The following is a 13,308-nucleotide window of genomic DNA, read 5'->3' as shown; positions in this document are numbered from 1 at the left end:
GATTATTTCTGAAAACTTTGGCCAAAGTTGAGATGTGGGAAAACTTGTGGTTTCACTTTAATCAAAGACTCTATGGACATGATCAAACTTCTTAATGAAGTAAGACTGCCAGCGAACACATTATTGGCCACTTTTGATGTCGAACATCCCGCACGATGGGGGCATTAATGCTATTGATTTCTTTTTAAGAGAACATCATTCAAACAGGACCCCCAGTGTTGATTGCATAAAAATGTTGACTGAGATTGTGCTAACCAAGAATTTCTTCATGTTTTAGGATGATTTTTTCTTGCAAATCAAAGGGACTGCTATGGGAAGTACTATGGCACCTAACTATGCAAATCTGTTTGTGGGCCATTTCGAACACAATGTTGTTTTGAATCATGTTGTCAACCCCTTCTTTTACAAGATTGTCCTTTGGCGCAGGTATATTGATGACATATTTTTGATTTGGCTGGGTACAGAAAACAAACTCTCCGATTTTCAAGACTTTTTAAATAGCAAGAATGAACATCTGAGATTCACTGGGGATTTTAACAATGCGGAAATCAGCTTTTTGGATAGTATGATATCCAAAGACGCCGATGTGTTAAAAACGGATCTCTATAAAAAGCCTACAGACAGGAATACTATTTTACATGGGAAAAGCTACCACCCCTCTAGTCTAAAGCCGGAGTCTACCCATCAGCCAATTTAATAGAGTATGACGCATTTGCAGTTCCGATCAAGACTATAATGTGCAGTGTGCCTCTATGTCCCAGCGCTTTAGGGATCGAGAGTATACAGAAGCATGGATAAGCAATGCAGTAGAGAGGTTTAGTAGCACAGCCCAAGTGCATTGCCTAAATAGAAAGAGAAATAAAAAAGATGACTCTCCACAGTACTCGCCACTAAGTAGAGAGTTTGAAGCGATAGTGAGAAGACACTGGCATATCCTTAGCTCAGACCCTACACTAAAAGACGTTTCCTTCAGGCAACCCCCACGTTTTGTCTTTAAAAGCTCACCTACAGTGGGCAGTGCTTCGACTTGGCCAGCTTCCCTTGTGGTCTGTGCGCGGGATCACGCGGCATCACGCGACTTTAATTTGTATTTTTTCCAGTGACGCTGCAACAACCGGCAGAGGTCTCAAGTGAGCAGGGTGTCTCGTAAAAAGAAATGGAGCTGGAAAACCCTACACAGACTTCACTACAGACTTTAGCAGACTGGTTTAGAAATAATTTAGTAGCCAGAAATATACCTGCCCTGCCCTAATAAAGAAATATTAGGTTAACGGCAAGTGAATCCCGTTTGCAGCCGTAGAAGAAACGCAGAACAATTAAACATTCTGGTTTTCTCTGAGTGCAACGATGATAGACAGACATCATTTGGACAAAATATAGAGCATATTAACCTCCATTGCTCAGCCAAATGCCTTCCTGTTACGGGCCCTGTTATCACAGAGTTACAGGCGATAAACTATTTTGATGGTCACAAGTTTACTTCATTAGCGTTTATTTCTTTGATTATTAAAGAGTGTTTTTCATTTAAAGGCTTGACTTCGTGCTTATTCAGAAGACCATTTAGTGCTCTCCCCAGTCCCAGGCGTTCACATTGCATGTTTGTGTGTAATGGATGCAATCGCGAGATACGCTTGTCATAGGTGCCGATACCGTGGGTGCTCCGTCTCTCGGGCACCCACTGAAAACATCGAAGCACCCACGCAGCCAGCTTACAGTCCCGCTAAATTTACATTCATTTAAAATCAAACATCGCAGTTTATGTTAAATTCAGCATCTCTCATAATGTGATTGGATATGTTGCTGTCAATTCCCTACTTCATATAACCACCAATGAGAGCGTCTCTCGTATGAAAATTCCTGACACTTCCCATCTGGTTAAAAACGTCGCAGAAGCCTACCCAAGGCTACAGATTAATTCTGAACAGTTATTTCTCTACTGGCTCGATTATCACAGCACTGTTTTGATTTGCGTAGTTGCGTTAACCCAACACTGACAATAATGTAGACAGCAAATTTCCGTTACCACCGTGTAGTCAAGCCTTAAGCCATACCCAAGTAGCCTAAATCGAGTTAAATTGAGCTTTTTCAGAAGGGGCGGCAGGCAGAGCGATGTACAGTGGCACGCACCGCTGAAAGTGGTACTAAAGCTTCACGCAGCTTCACGCCTCGTAATGCGCTACTGAAGTGGCCATTTGAAATCGATGCCCACTGTAATATACGCAACCTTGTTGTCAGAGCAGACCGACCACCAGATAACGCAGCGCAATTCTTCCCTCCTATTCCTGATGGCAATTACAGGTGCGCGAATTGTGCGCAATGTAACTTTACATATAAATGTAAAACCTTTAACCATCCACATACAGGAAAGGCACACAAAATAAAGGGAGTCATAACGTGCAATACCAAAAATGTAATATATATAATCAAATGTCCTTGTGGTCTAGCTTATATTGGAAAGACAACACGATGCCTCAAAACACGTATTGCTGATACGTAGAATCAGTATAAGGCTCAAAGATGAAAATAATCCAGTGGCAGTCCATTTTAATACAGTAAAACACAATCTCGCAACCCTTAAGTATATCGGAATCGAACAGGTCACTATTCCTAGACAGGGTGGTGATGTCGACAACTTACTCCTAAGAAGAGAGGCTTTTTATATATACACCTTAAACACTATGTCACCAAAGGGGCTTAATATGTATTTTGATCTCAAGCCTTTTCTGTGATTTTCCTATGACTATGTATGATGACTATGTATTGTTCTGTATTTTGTATGTATGTATGTATGTATGTATGTGTGTATGTATGTGTACATGAATCTATGTATGTATGTATGTGTGTATATGTGTGTATGTATGCATGTGTATATTTATTTCTATATATTAGATACCTGCCTAGGCGGGTGCTGAATGAATGGTCATGTGATATAGGCCACACTCTTCCCGTTACCCACTTGCCTGACGAAGATCCAAGGGGATCGAAACGTTGCTTTTAAATTAATAAAGTTTATATTTTGGAGCAGTTGCAGTGTGCAGACCACACTTTTTCACTTTCATCAAGGGAAAACAGCGCTGTTGCATTGCGACATGTTCCCTCGTTCGTTTGAAATCTCTGATTGACCACCTGTTCGAGGGATTTGCGACAGCCTTTCCCAGCTGTTTAACATGTTTGTAGCATATCACTGTTCAACAGAATTTTTTTTAAAAATGGAGGGGATATAGGAGAAGAAGGATGGTTTGTGTGTTTTCTTCCTACACCTCACGGTAAGCTATTTTGTTGCTCTGATTGGTTAGGTCTATCCAATTGAGTGCAGAGGCATTCCCCCCCTGTATCGGTTGAAACACGCCCCATAATTACGTCCCAATGGAGCAGTATCAGACTCATATTCTCACTAGAATTGAGTATGACTACGTCAGGCTAAAGGAAAGTGTCAATGGATGAAGAAATTCTCTCACAGAAAGAGGGGTCAGATAAAAGTAAGGAGTTCAGTCTCCATGGGGGTCGGTCCGCACGGTGGGAATTCAAGTTAATATCAAGAAGCAAGGGAGCATGATCTGAAATAACAATAGGTAAAATACTTTGTGTTTGTAACCTTTGGAAGTAAAGAGCCATCAAGAAAGAAGTAGTCTATGCGAGAAAACGTATGGTGGACTTGGGAAAAGAAAGAGTATTTCCTTGCTATAGGATTGTTAATTCTCCAAGGGTCACTATATTTATGCTGCACCATGAATTCACAAAAGGCCTTGGACATAGCCGATGGAACACTGGTTCGATCCAGCACAGGGTTGACAACACAGTTCAAGTCTCCACCACATATTAATAAATGGGTGTTCAGGTTTGGAATCTGCATTTAAAGGTTATTAGCAAATTCCAAATGATCAAAATTAGGGGCATATACTGTACATTCACCAAAATAACAGGCATGTGGTTGATGGAGCCCACTATGATTAAATATCTACCATTTTTATCAACTATAACCTTAGTTTGGGAAAAGTATACATTTTTGTGGATTAGGGACTGTTTGTTATTTATTGAAGGGGCCACCCGGAGGAAAATAGGGGAGGTTCATGTCTTTTTATTCTTTGTTGAGAATTCATGAAAACAGCAAAAAATCAAAGTGGCTTGTTTGATTGTTGATTTCTGTCGTCATATAACATTCTCTTTCGTTCCATAGCTGTCAACATTGAATACTGAAAATAAGGGAGATTTTCCGGGTTTCTCACCCAAAATACGGGAAAATGTCACATTCGTCCCCATTAACGTTGGGGTTGGAGCAACAAAGTAGCCTACTTTATTCACGCCTAACAGCCTATATTCATCATTTGATCAACTTTATACATACATTTACCTTTGGTTTACATTTAGTTTACCGTGTAGCCTAACTTTAAACAGTGTGCTTAACATAGTAAAGCATTGCCTACTTGTGCTTCATTCATCCACACATCCAGCTCCTAACGTTTTGACAAGCATTTCTACCAATTGACCTTGTTCCTGCCCATCTCTAGCTTTGCTGTCTCCATCCTTTCTGTTTTTGTTGTTTGCAAAAAAATATATAGTATGTATTGGTAACCAGCAACAAGTGCAATTTGTTAATCGCTGTCATTCTCACATGCGAAACAACAAAACAAAATGGGTTACGTTCCAAGTAGCAGTGCGTAATTCTGCTTCATAAAGTTGAACAAATACATTTGGTTATTTCATATAAATAGCCAGTTTATGGTCTACAGCAGTGTTTTTCAACCACTGTGCCGGGGCACACTAGTGTGCCGTGAGAGATCATCAGGTGTGCCGCAGAAAATTACCCAAATGTCACTCACTGCTCCAGAAAAGCAACTGTTGCATCAAAGAATTTATAACCACATGCTCTCATTGATTGTATGATTGCACTATGTGTGGTATGCAGGCATTGTACAACGGGGGCCCCATATCCAGTATTCACAGAATCATCACATTTCCAGTTCATAACAATTAAATTAGATATAGTCACCTACAAATGAAACAGAGGGCGCTTGTTTTATTGAGCAGGTCTTGCATAGAAGCCATAATAAGGCCATATCTGTGTATTATTTGAAATTTTAGGCTATGGTATGTTTATTTTTTCTTCACACAGGATGTTAGTGTGCCATGGGACATTTTAAGTGTCAAAAGTGTGCCGTGGCACAAAAAAGGTTGAAAAACACTGGTCTGCTGTGTGTGTGCTCCCAGTGTGTGTGTGTGTGTGTATGTGTGTGTGTGTCTGCTCCTAGGGTCACACACACACACACACAGTGTAGAGTTGGTAAGTTATGGTAGGCCAACTTGGAGTGAATATACAAACAGGGGAAATTCTTTGTCTACTCGTAACTGAGTAGCCTGATAGGCAGGTGCACACGTAGACATACGGCCGAACACTGCATGCGCCAATGAGTCGTGCTCTCACGACAACCACGCCGTTAACTTAAATAGGTTAACATCACTCTAAGTTCGCATTCAAGCAAGCAAAACAATGATTTGAAGACATCTGTTTCGCTGGAAGGGCAAGGGGGTAACAACAGGACAACACAGAGACAGGCCAGATGGCAGGACTAATGTTATGAGAGTATTATGGGATATTCTACGGGAAAATATTAAAACGGCAAGACAGCGGGGGAAAAGTTAAAATACAAAGTTGTATTTGTGAAATTGTGAAAACAGCCTTTTTAAGTCATTTGAGAAGGAAGGAGTGCAGCATGCAAGCTCCCAAATTGACGCTCGTCAGAGAAATGGGAGTTTTGGATAATGTCAGCTTCGGCAGCTTTACAATGACTGAGGAAGCCAAGAGACGAGTCCATAGCAACCAGTTCATGTGTTGAATTTATTATTACCCAGTGTGCTTTGTTGAATGGTCTCAATGTTTTATTGTTTTATTTCTTGTGAATACTATTTACTAGAGAAGTAACTTATTTCAAGTAGGCTAATGCAGTTATGCACGAAGTAGGTCCTGTTAAGGTTCTATTGGTGCAAAACGGCTCGGCTATATACACAAGTTCACGCGCAAAATCTCGGGTGGCGCCATAACCCTACACTTAATTTCCGCCGGAAGTGGTTTGTGCAGCGTCTGCCGGTGTAAACACAGCGATTTCGATGCTAGCTTGGGAACACGGTTCTACCCTTATTAGACATTCTCTGGTTCTACTACTTTGACTGGAGATGACATTACTCCCCCACCCGAATTTAGTGAAGAACTGGGAGGATAACATGATGACGTGACAGGCTTTTATTGAATTCTAATCATTCAAGGATAAACAATGGATACACTGCATACAGACCAAAGACATACACAGGGTACACATGGGTACAAAAATCACAAATGACCATAAGAACTACACAGTATGTACATTTACAGAAATGAGTCTGATTCACAACACTTTCAAACCGAATATGAAGGTTTTTACGGACCAGGAGAAATTTTCCATTGACGTAGTGCATTTTAAAAGTAGGCCTATACACAATCTGTGTACACAGAACTTCCTCTCCCCTTACTTCCCCCGAAATACATTAATTATATTCTATAGTGACACCTTATGACCATCCCAGGTATTAACTAGGGGGCAGAAAAAGACACTCACTCGGTTGATGAAACTGGACAGTCAGTCATCCGCTTCAAAGTCACGCTACCGTAAGGCTGATAATAGCTGTGTCCTCACACTATTGCATGCGTCAATTTACTTAAAAAGGTGATTTTCTCCTCTTCTAGCGTATCGTGACAGGAGAACCATGCCAACTTTGGATGCGGTTATCTTAGCGATAGTTTTTGCAATACCCTCGATATACATATAATTGGAAAGCTTAGTTAATGGCCGTTCATGTGAGCACACTAACTTAATTTTGTACATTTTACCAAAGCGACTGGTTTCGCCTTGCAGGGTCACATTTAAACAAGTCTCCTAGCCTAGAAATCTAGACGCACCCTAGCGGCGGCGGCAAATTAATTTGCTCAGCCTGTACGTCTAGTAGCAAACCATAGGGATTTCTATTGGCTGACGCCATGGACGTCATCCAATCACAGCGCTCTATTTTGTTAGAGAGTCTTAAGGCGGGCTTAACAGGATTACGACAGTCCTGCGATGGTGAACAACAAGGAAGGTGGCTATGGCAAACCAAGAGCGGTTGTTTGAATCAGCGTTGGCGTCAACTTTGGAGGAGTTGGACTTGTGCTTTTCTTTGAAAGTTGAGCAACACAATGCACTTAAGTCATTCCTTTCGAAGAAGGATGTATTTGCCGTTTTGCTGACCGGATACGGATATGGTCGTAGCGCTGGCCTATTGCATGCCTAGGCAGTTTGAAAGACAATTCTCTGCCCGCCCCTTGGATTAAGCGAGGTGAATGGTCACATCTGTTGCTAGGCAACCCTAAACAAATGCTACGTGGTATGTTTTTAACATTTCTCTAGTTTTATTGCATCGTATTCATCAAGTTCTCGGTTCAGCCCCAATTCGACCGTGTGTGTGGTTCTGAAAATAAAACAGATAATAAGTACATGACTAGGTTAGATAAACCACTGCCTATTTAGAGCATGTTACATGCATCACGTAATGACAGTTATCTGAAGAAATGCGCATTGGAAGCTACACCAAGCATCACATCAGCTAACATGAATTTGATAAAATCCATTCCCTAGTTTGTAACGATATACATTAACGTTAAACTCAAAACGTATGAGCTACATAATTCACATATCTGCAGTGAACCTACTTTGTTCATAGACGACAACTTCATAAACTGTATGTTGCCGTAGACTAGGCTAATGAGCAGCTAACCTGCTAGAGGTTAGCTTCTAGCTTATTAGCTCATTAGATAATGCTAACCTTCTAAAGGTTAGAATCTAGCTGCTAACCTGCTAAAGGTGAGCTAATTGCTACGTTAGATATATAGACTTCCGGTTCCGGCGCCGACAAGAGTGGCAGCATGTTGAGGTAGCTCCGTGTCTTTTTTTTGTACGTCTTTTGTTTACTTTTTACTTACTGTCCTTATTGCTTAGTTGTGTTTTTTATATTATATACTTTTATTACTTTTCTGCTGTTTGTGAATGTTGTGTGATGTCTGTATGCTACTGAGACCTTGAATTTCCCCTTGGGGATCAATAAAGTATGAAAGGTCAAAGTCAGCTTTATTGTCGATTCTTCATATGTTCCAGACATACAAAGCAATGGAAATTACGTTTCCCTCCATCCCACGGTGAAGACAGACATGTAGTTAAAAACTAGACTAGAATTAAAAACTAGACATAGCTAAAAACATTTAAACAGATCACACCTATAAATAGACATTTAAATTAAAGTTTGCAAGTGGCATGGCAGTGCAAAGACAGTTCGGTCATAGCAGCATCGGGGGGGGGGGTCATCTTCTTGATGGCCTGGTGACAGGGGAGAGAGTTCAACATCCTAACAGCCTGGTGGATGAAGCTGTTGCTGAGTCTGGTGGTGCGGGAGTGGAGGCTCCTGTACCTCTTCCCAGATGGCAGGAGGCTGAACAAATTATGAGCTGGATGACTTGTATCGCTCACAATTGTGGTTGCTTTGTGGATGAGGCAGGTGGCGTATATGTCTTTCAGGGAGGGGAGTGGGCCCCAATGATCCTTCCGGCTGTGTTTACTATGCGCTGCAGAGCTTTTCTGTTGTAGTCAGCGCAGCCCCTGCCCCACACAGTGATGCAGCTGGAAAGAATGCTCTCAATGGTATCTATCTATCTATCTATTACATTATCTCGATACTTTATTCATCCCCAGAGGAAAATTATAGAACGTTACGTTATATGTTAACATTTGACAACTTTTCATTCAGTTTTGTTACTTACTTTCATCGGTGGCCAACAATGGTGTACTTCTTCCGAATGCTGTTTAGCTGATCCTAAGCTGACCTCAATGTTGCTACGTAATGACGTGTAACCTGAAGTCGTGCATGGATGTGGATGTCTCTGTCCTGCAGGCTGTAGCCAGAGCTCTCTCAACTCCGCTGCCATGTCGTGAGTTTAGAATTATAAGGTTCTATCTCCGTTTAGGGTAGTTCTGAGATATTGAGCATCAAAGTTTTTACACCCCAGCTGGCAAAACTGTTATGTAGTATAATCTACTATTATAGCTCAACAAGACCATCACCCTACAGGTACTTTGAGGATAGAATATCAAAATCTTGGCACATTTAGAAATGGGATTTTTTAAGATGGCCCAAATGGAGATAGAACCTTATAATTCCAAAGTGAATCAGAGCTCTCAGAATTATAAGGTTCTATCTCCACTTTTACAAATCAAACAATGCATATAACCATTGATTTGAATCAATTTATACATTTATAATACAAGCACACAGCTTGTAGTATATAATATAATGTATAATAGTATAGTATACATCAAAGCCAAGCAAGTTTGTATTTTATTTTTTTCAAAGTTCAAAGTACATGGAAATTTAAAATTACAGCTGAACAAAACCCCCACCCCCTCTCGGAAACATTTCTCATTTATTTCATTAAACTATGCCACTTTTTTTTATTATTTATTATTCTGTATGTCTGTTTTGTTATGTATCTGTCTCTGCTGCCCTGGCCCTGGGTGTCTCTACTACTGTCCCTCTCGCTGCTGCTCTGGGAGTCTCTGCCTCTCCTGGCATGGCTGCAAAAAGTAATACAGCTGAGCATCACAATAGCATTTACTAGAAAGTAACTAATGGTGAGACATACATTTTGCAGAATACGATCATCTATACCAGGACAATCTGCATGGCTTAACTGGTACTGGACCCACTGAGGCACTGTCCAGGACTACTACCATCATTTTCCTTACAAAGACTGAACAGGATAAACAGTCAAATAGGCCTATTGATTAAGTACTTCTTAGTGTACACACTGACAGTGGCATGTTTGCCTACATAGTAGTGTCTGAAAACATCTGTGCAACTCGAGCATCACTGCCCATTAAACCTGCAATAACCCCAGCAGTAGCCAAGAGAAGCTAAAAATTCTTTATTATTACATGATCCAATATTATAATAATGTGTCAGTTTATTATTTTGTTTTATGACACCGATAACATAGTTTGGGTATTTTACAAACAAAGGCACGGTAAATACCATAGAAATTCCACCCATCTATAGAAGTACCCACCACTAGATACTGTCTTCTTTGCTGCTCCCACTCCCTTTGGAGGACTTCCACCACTATCATCATTTCTGTAACAAAAAACAATTGAATTATCATCCTGGTATAAATGGGGCAACTTTTATCAATATCCAATAATCTAGCAATCTTAAAAAGCTAGTTAACTTGCATTTATGGAAGGGGAGTAAGTTAGAAATTGGCATTATGTTAGGCTGCAGTCATTAAGACACCAATAATCTAGCTAGTTTAAAAAAAATCTAGCAGCTAGCTAGCTTGCATTTATGAAAGGAGAGTAAAGTTAGAAATTGGCGTTATGTTAGCTAAGATGCAGTTGCCCATCTACAAGGATACAAAGATGTTTATTTGTCACATACAGAGATTTACAGGTGCAAAACTGTAAGCGAGCTGTTGGTGAGCTATCAAGCTAATTCTAACGTTTGCTAGCAAGCTAATGTTCGCTAATGCTAAGCTAGCTAGCTAGCTACCTTGGCAAACAAGCTGGTTTACATTAGCTAACTAATGATTTGTAAATTAAGTATTATATACCAGCTCTATGTGCTTCAACTTACCGATCTCTTCTAGTGGTGTCTGTACATTTAAGTCTTTTGATCACCATCGCCGGCTTCAGATGTCCAGGGCAGGCTAATGTCCAGCCATAAGCTCTGTGTCCAGGCTACAGAGCTAAGAGGTGGGATTTGATTGGTCCGTCTGTGTTCATTCAGGGTTTTGATTGGATATTGAATCTACTGAAGATAGAACCAAAGATTGTTAAGGCGGAGCAAGATATTTCATCAGGAGCCACTTCCGGGAACCCGGATCGCACGAGAGGGGGTCAAAATCCCCCTTTATGCAGAGCAGAGGCAGCGACTGCTCCATTGAAGTCTATGGGCATAACTCAGAATTTCACCACATATGCTAAGGTCTTGGTTCTATAGTTAGGAATGTGAATTTCGTGCACGTTTTTATGATCCTCAAACTCTTCTGAACATTTCAGGTACATTTTTAGCATTTTTGAACATTCCAGTCTGGAGAAAATCGACCTTATATCAGGTGTCGCGGCGGTTATTTATGCAGCTGCTGTTGGCCGTTGCAACGCATCATCAATACGTCCATCGACCGCGCTCTTTATGCAGACAGGATTCGATCCCCATTTCGCGCCCATAGACATGAACTACGACGAAGTATCTTGCTCTGCCTTAACAATCTTTGATAGAACCTTATAATCCCAACTCGGTTTATGTTTTGTGAGATGGAACCTTTTTATTTTATTAATAACTAAGGGCATCGCTTTCAAATGGCCACTTCAATCGCGCATTACGAGGCGTGAAGCTGCGTGAAGCTTTAGTACCACTTTCAGCCACTGTGCGTCGCTCTGCCACTGTACATCACTCTGTCAGTAGCCTGCCTGCCGCCCCTTCTGAAAAAGCAGGAGGCTAGGCTACCTTTAAACGTAATTGTTACCGAGAGGAATCCCAGCCTACGAATTCAATAACAAAATAAATCGTAATAAGGCTTGACTACACGGTGGTAGCAAAAATCGAAATCTGCTTTTGATAGCCTACCGGTGCCGCTCCACAAAACGAAAAAATATCTTAATTTGCTGTCTATGTTATTGTCAGTGTTGGGGGTAACGCAACTACGCAAATCAAAACAGTGTCTTAATTTGCCCTACTTCTTGACTGCAATGTAGTCAATTGACTGCTTGACATGTCATTTTTATTTTTCTGTACAATAAACAAATACATCTGCTTTATGCAGATGTATTTGACGCGCCACTTCTCTCCCCATATTCCAAGATTAAGATAGTAGCCTATACAAAAAGCACTTCATACTATCATAAAAAAAATCGTTAAAACGAATAGCTATTTGCAATTTGACAAAACACTGGTCCTCATTTTGCGAATGCGAGGACGATATGAGCCTGTTGCATTTAGTTAGATGTCCGAGTCATGCATAATGTTTGAAAACCACTGGCTCGTAATCACAATAATTTAACACACGACAGTTGGATAGCCTACTTCATCATGTTCCCATGCCTACATTTTTGTGAGTAGCATAGAGATCGTTAAAAACAATGAAGTATGGCTCTCCGTTTGGGACATCGAAAACTTATTTTTAATACACTACCGTCGAAGATGCTGACTTGCAAAAGCCTCGGGATAACACGTTATCTCCACTATCATCAGTCATGCCCCTTGATCAAAGTGGGGAATGAAATAAAAGTTTGAGAACCACTGGCTTAACAAGTTACCTGCAGTTCAGAACACAGAATCTGTTGCAATATTCTGATGATGGGCGAGGATATCGGCAAATGTTTGTTTTCCAAAGTAAGAATTTCACTTCACCATGCACCTTCGACAATTTATAGCTCATTACACTTGTTAATGTTAAACGTAGGCCTACCTGGTCATTACAAACATTATTCTGTGTCCTAACACTGGCATATTTTATGGCATTGTGTCATGCAAGTTCGTTGCAAAATCTAGACAAATGTGTGAGGTGGTCAGCGGGGGACAATTGAGACACACATTGGATTGTGTTATTACTTGAACATTCCACACTATCCACAGCTGTGGTAGGCCTATCAGGGGCAGGAGGATTACTGTTAGCGCAGGCTTTATATAAAATTCTTCAACAGAAGGCCTTGAAAATGAGGGCTTCCCTCAATGACCCTCCGAGAATAAATAAAGGTTGAATGAATGAATGCCCAAAATAAAGGCCTGTGGTTTGCGCAGCCTACAGTAAATAACAGACCAGCCAGAATGTGCGTTATGATGCTTTTTACGAGCAAGGTGTTTTGGTACTCTCCACGACACTGCATGTTCTTAAATAACAATGATCATCAGTAATATATTGACCATTAATTTGGGTAAATGGGCAAGCGTGACCACCTTGATTGGCTGATGATTGTAACGCGGGCATGATTCCAAACACCTCCCTTACGATGATGAGTGACAGGTCTCAGAATGCGTGCGCTACACAAGGACGGAAGATGATAATAACTGGGGCCGTAGGCTATTCACAAAGGCTTTTTATCTTACTACTAGGAGTAGGCTACTCCTAAATCGCACTTAAAGATTTTAGCTTGGAGTTTTCTCTTAAAAGTTATTCACAAAGCCTTTCAGACAACTCCTAAACTAGGAGTGAGTCTTCGTATATGGATGACGCCATTACTCATGCACGAAGCTTGACTG

The 13,308-nt window shown here is 40.8% G+C and overlaps 1 long non-coding RNA gene across 1 annotated transcript; it reads right to left on the bottom strand.

Moving 5' to 3' along the window:
• Positions 1-9,964: 9,964 nt before the first annotated feature.
• LOC125291075 lies at positions 9,965-11,151 on the bottom strand. The gene is made up of 2 exons (XR_007192915.1): positions 10,684-11,151; positions 9,965-10,185 (listed from the first exon to the last, which is right to left on the bottom strand). It is a non-coding gene; the product is annotated as an uncharacterized LOC125291075 (long non-coding RNA).
• Positions 11,152-13,308: the final 2,157 nt, after the last annotated feature.

Source organism: Alosa alosa, chromosome 2, assembly GCF_017589495.1.
Source record: "Alosa alosa isolate M-15738 ecotype Scorff River chromosome 2, AALO_Geno_1.1, whole genome shotgun sequence".
NCBI classification, from domain to species: Eukaryota; Metazoa; Chordata; class Actinopteri; order Clupeiformes; family Clupeidae; genus Alosa; species Alosa alosa.
The sequence above is the reverse complement of the archived record's forward strand: the minus strand, read 5'-3'. Positions and strand labels throughout refer to the sequence as shown.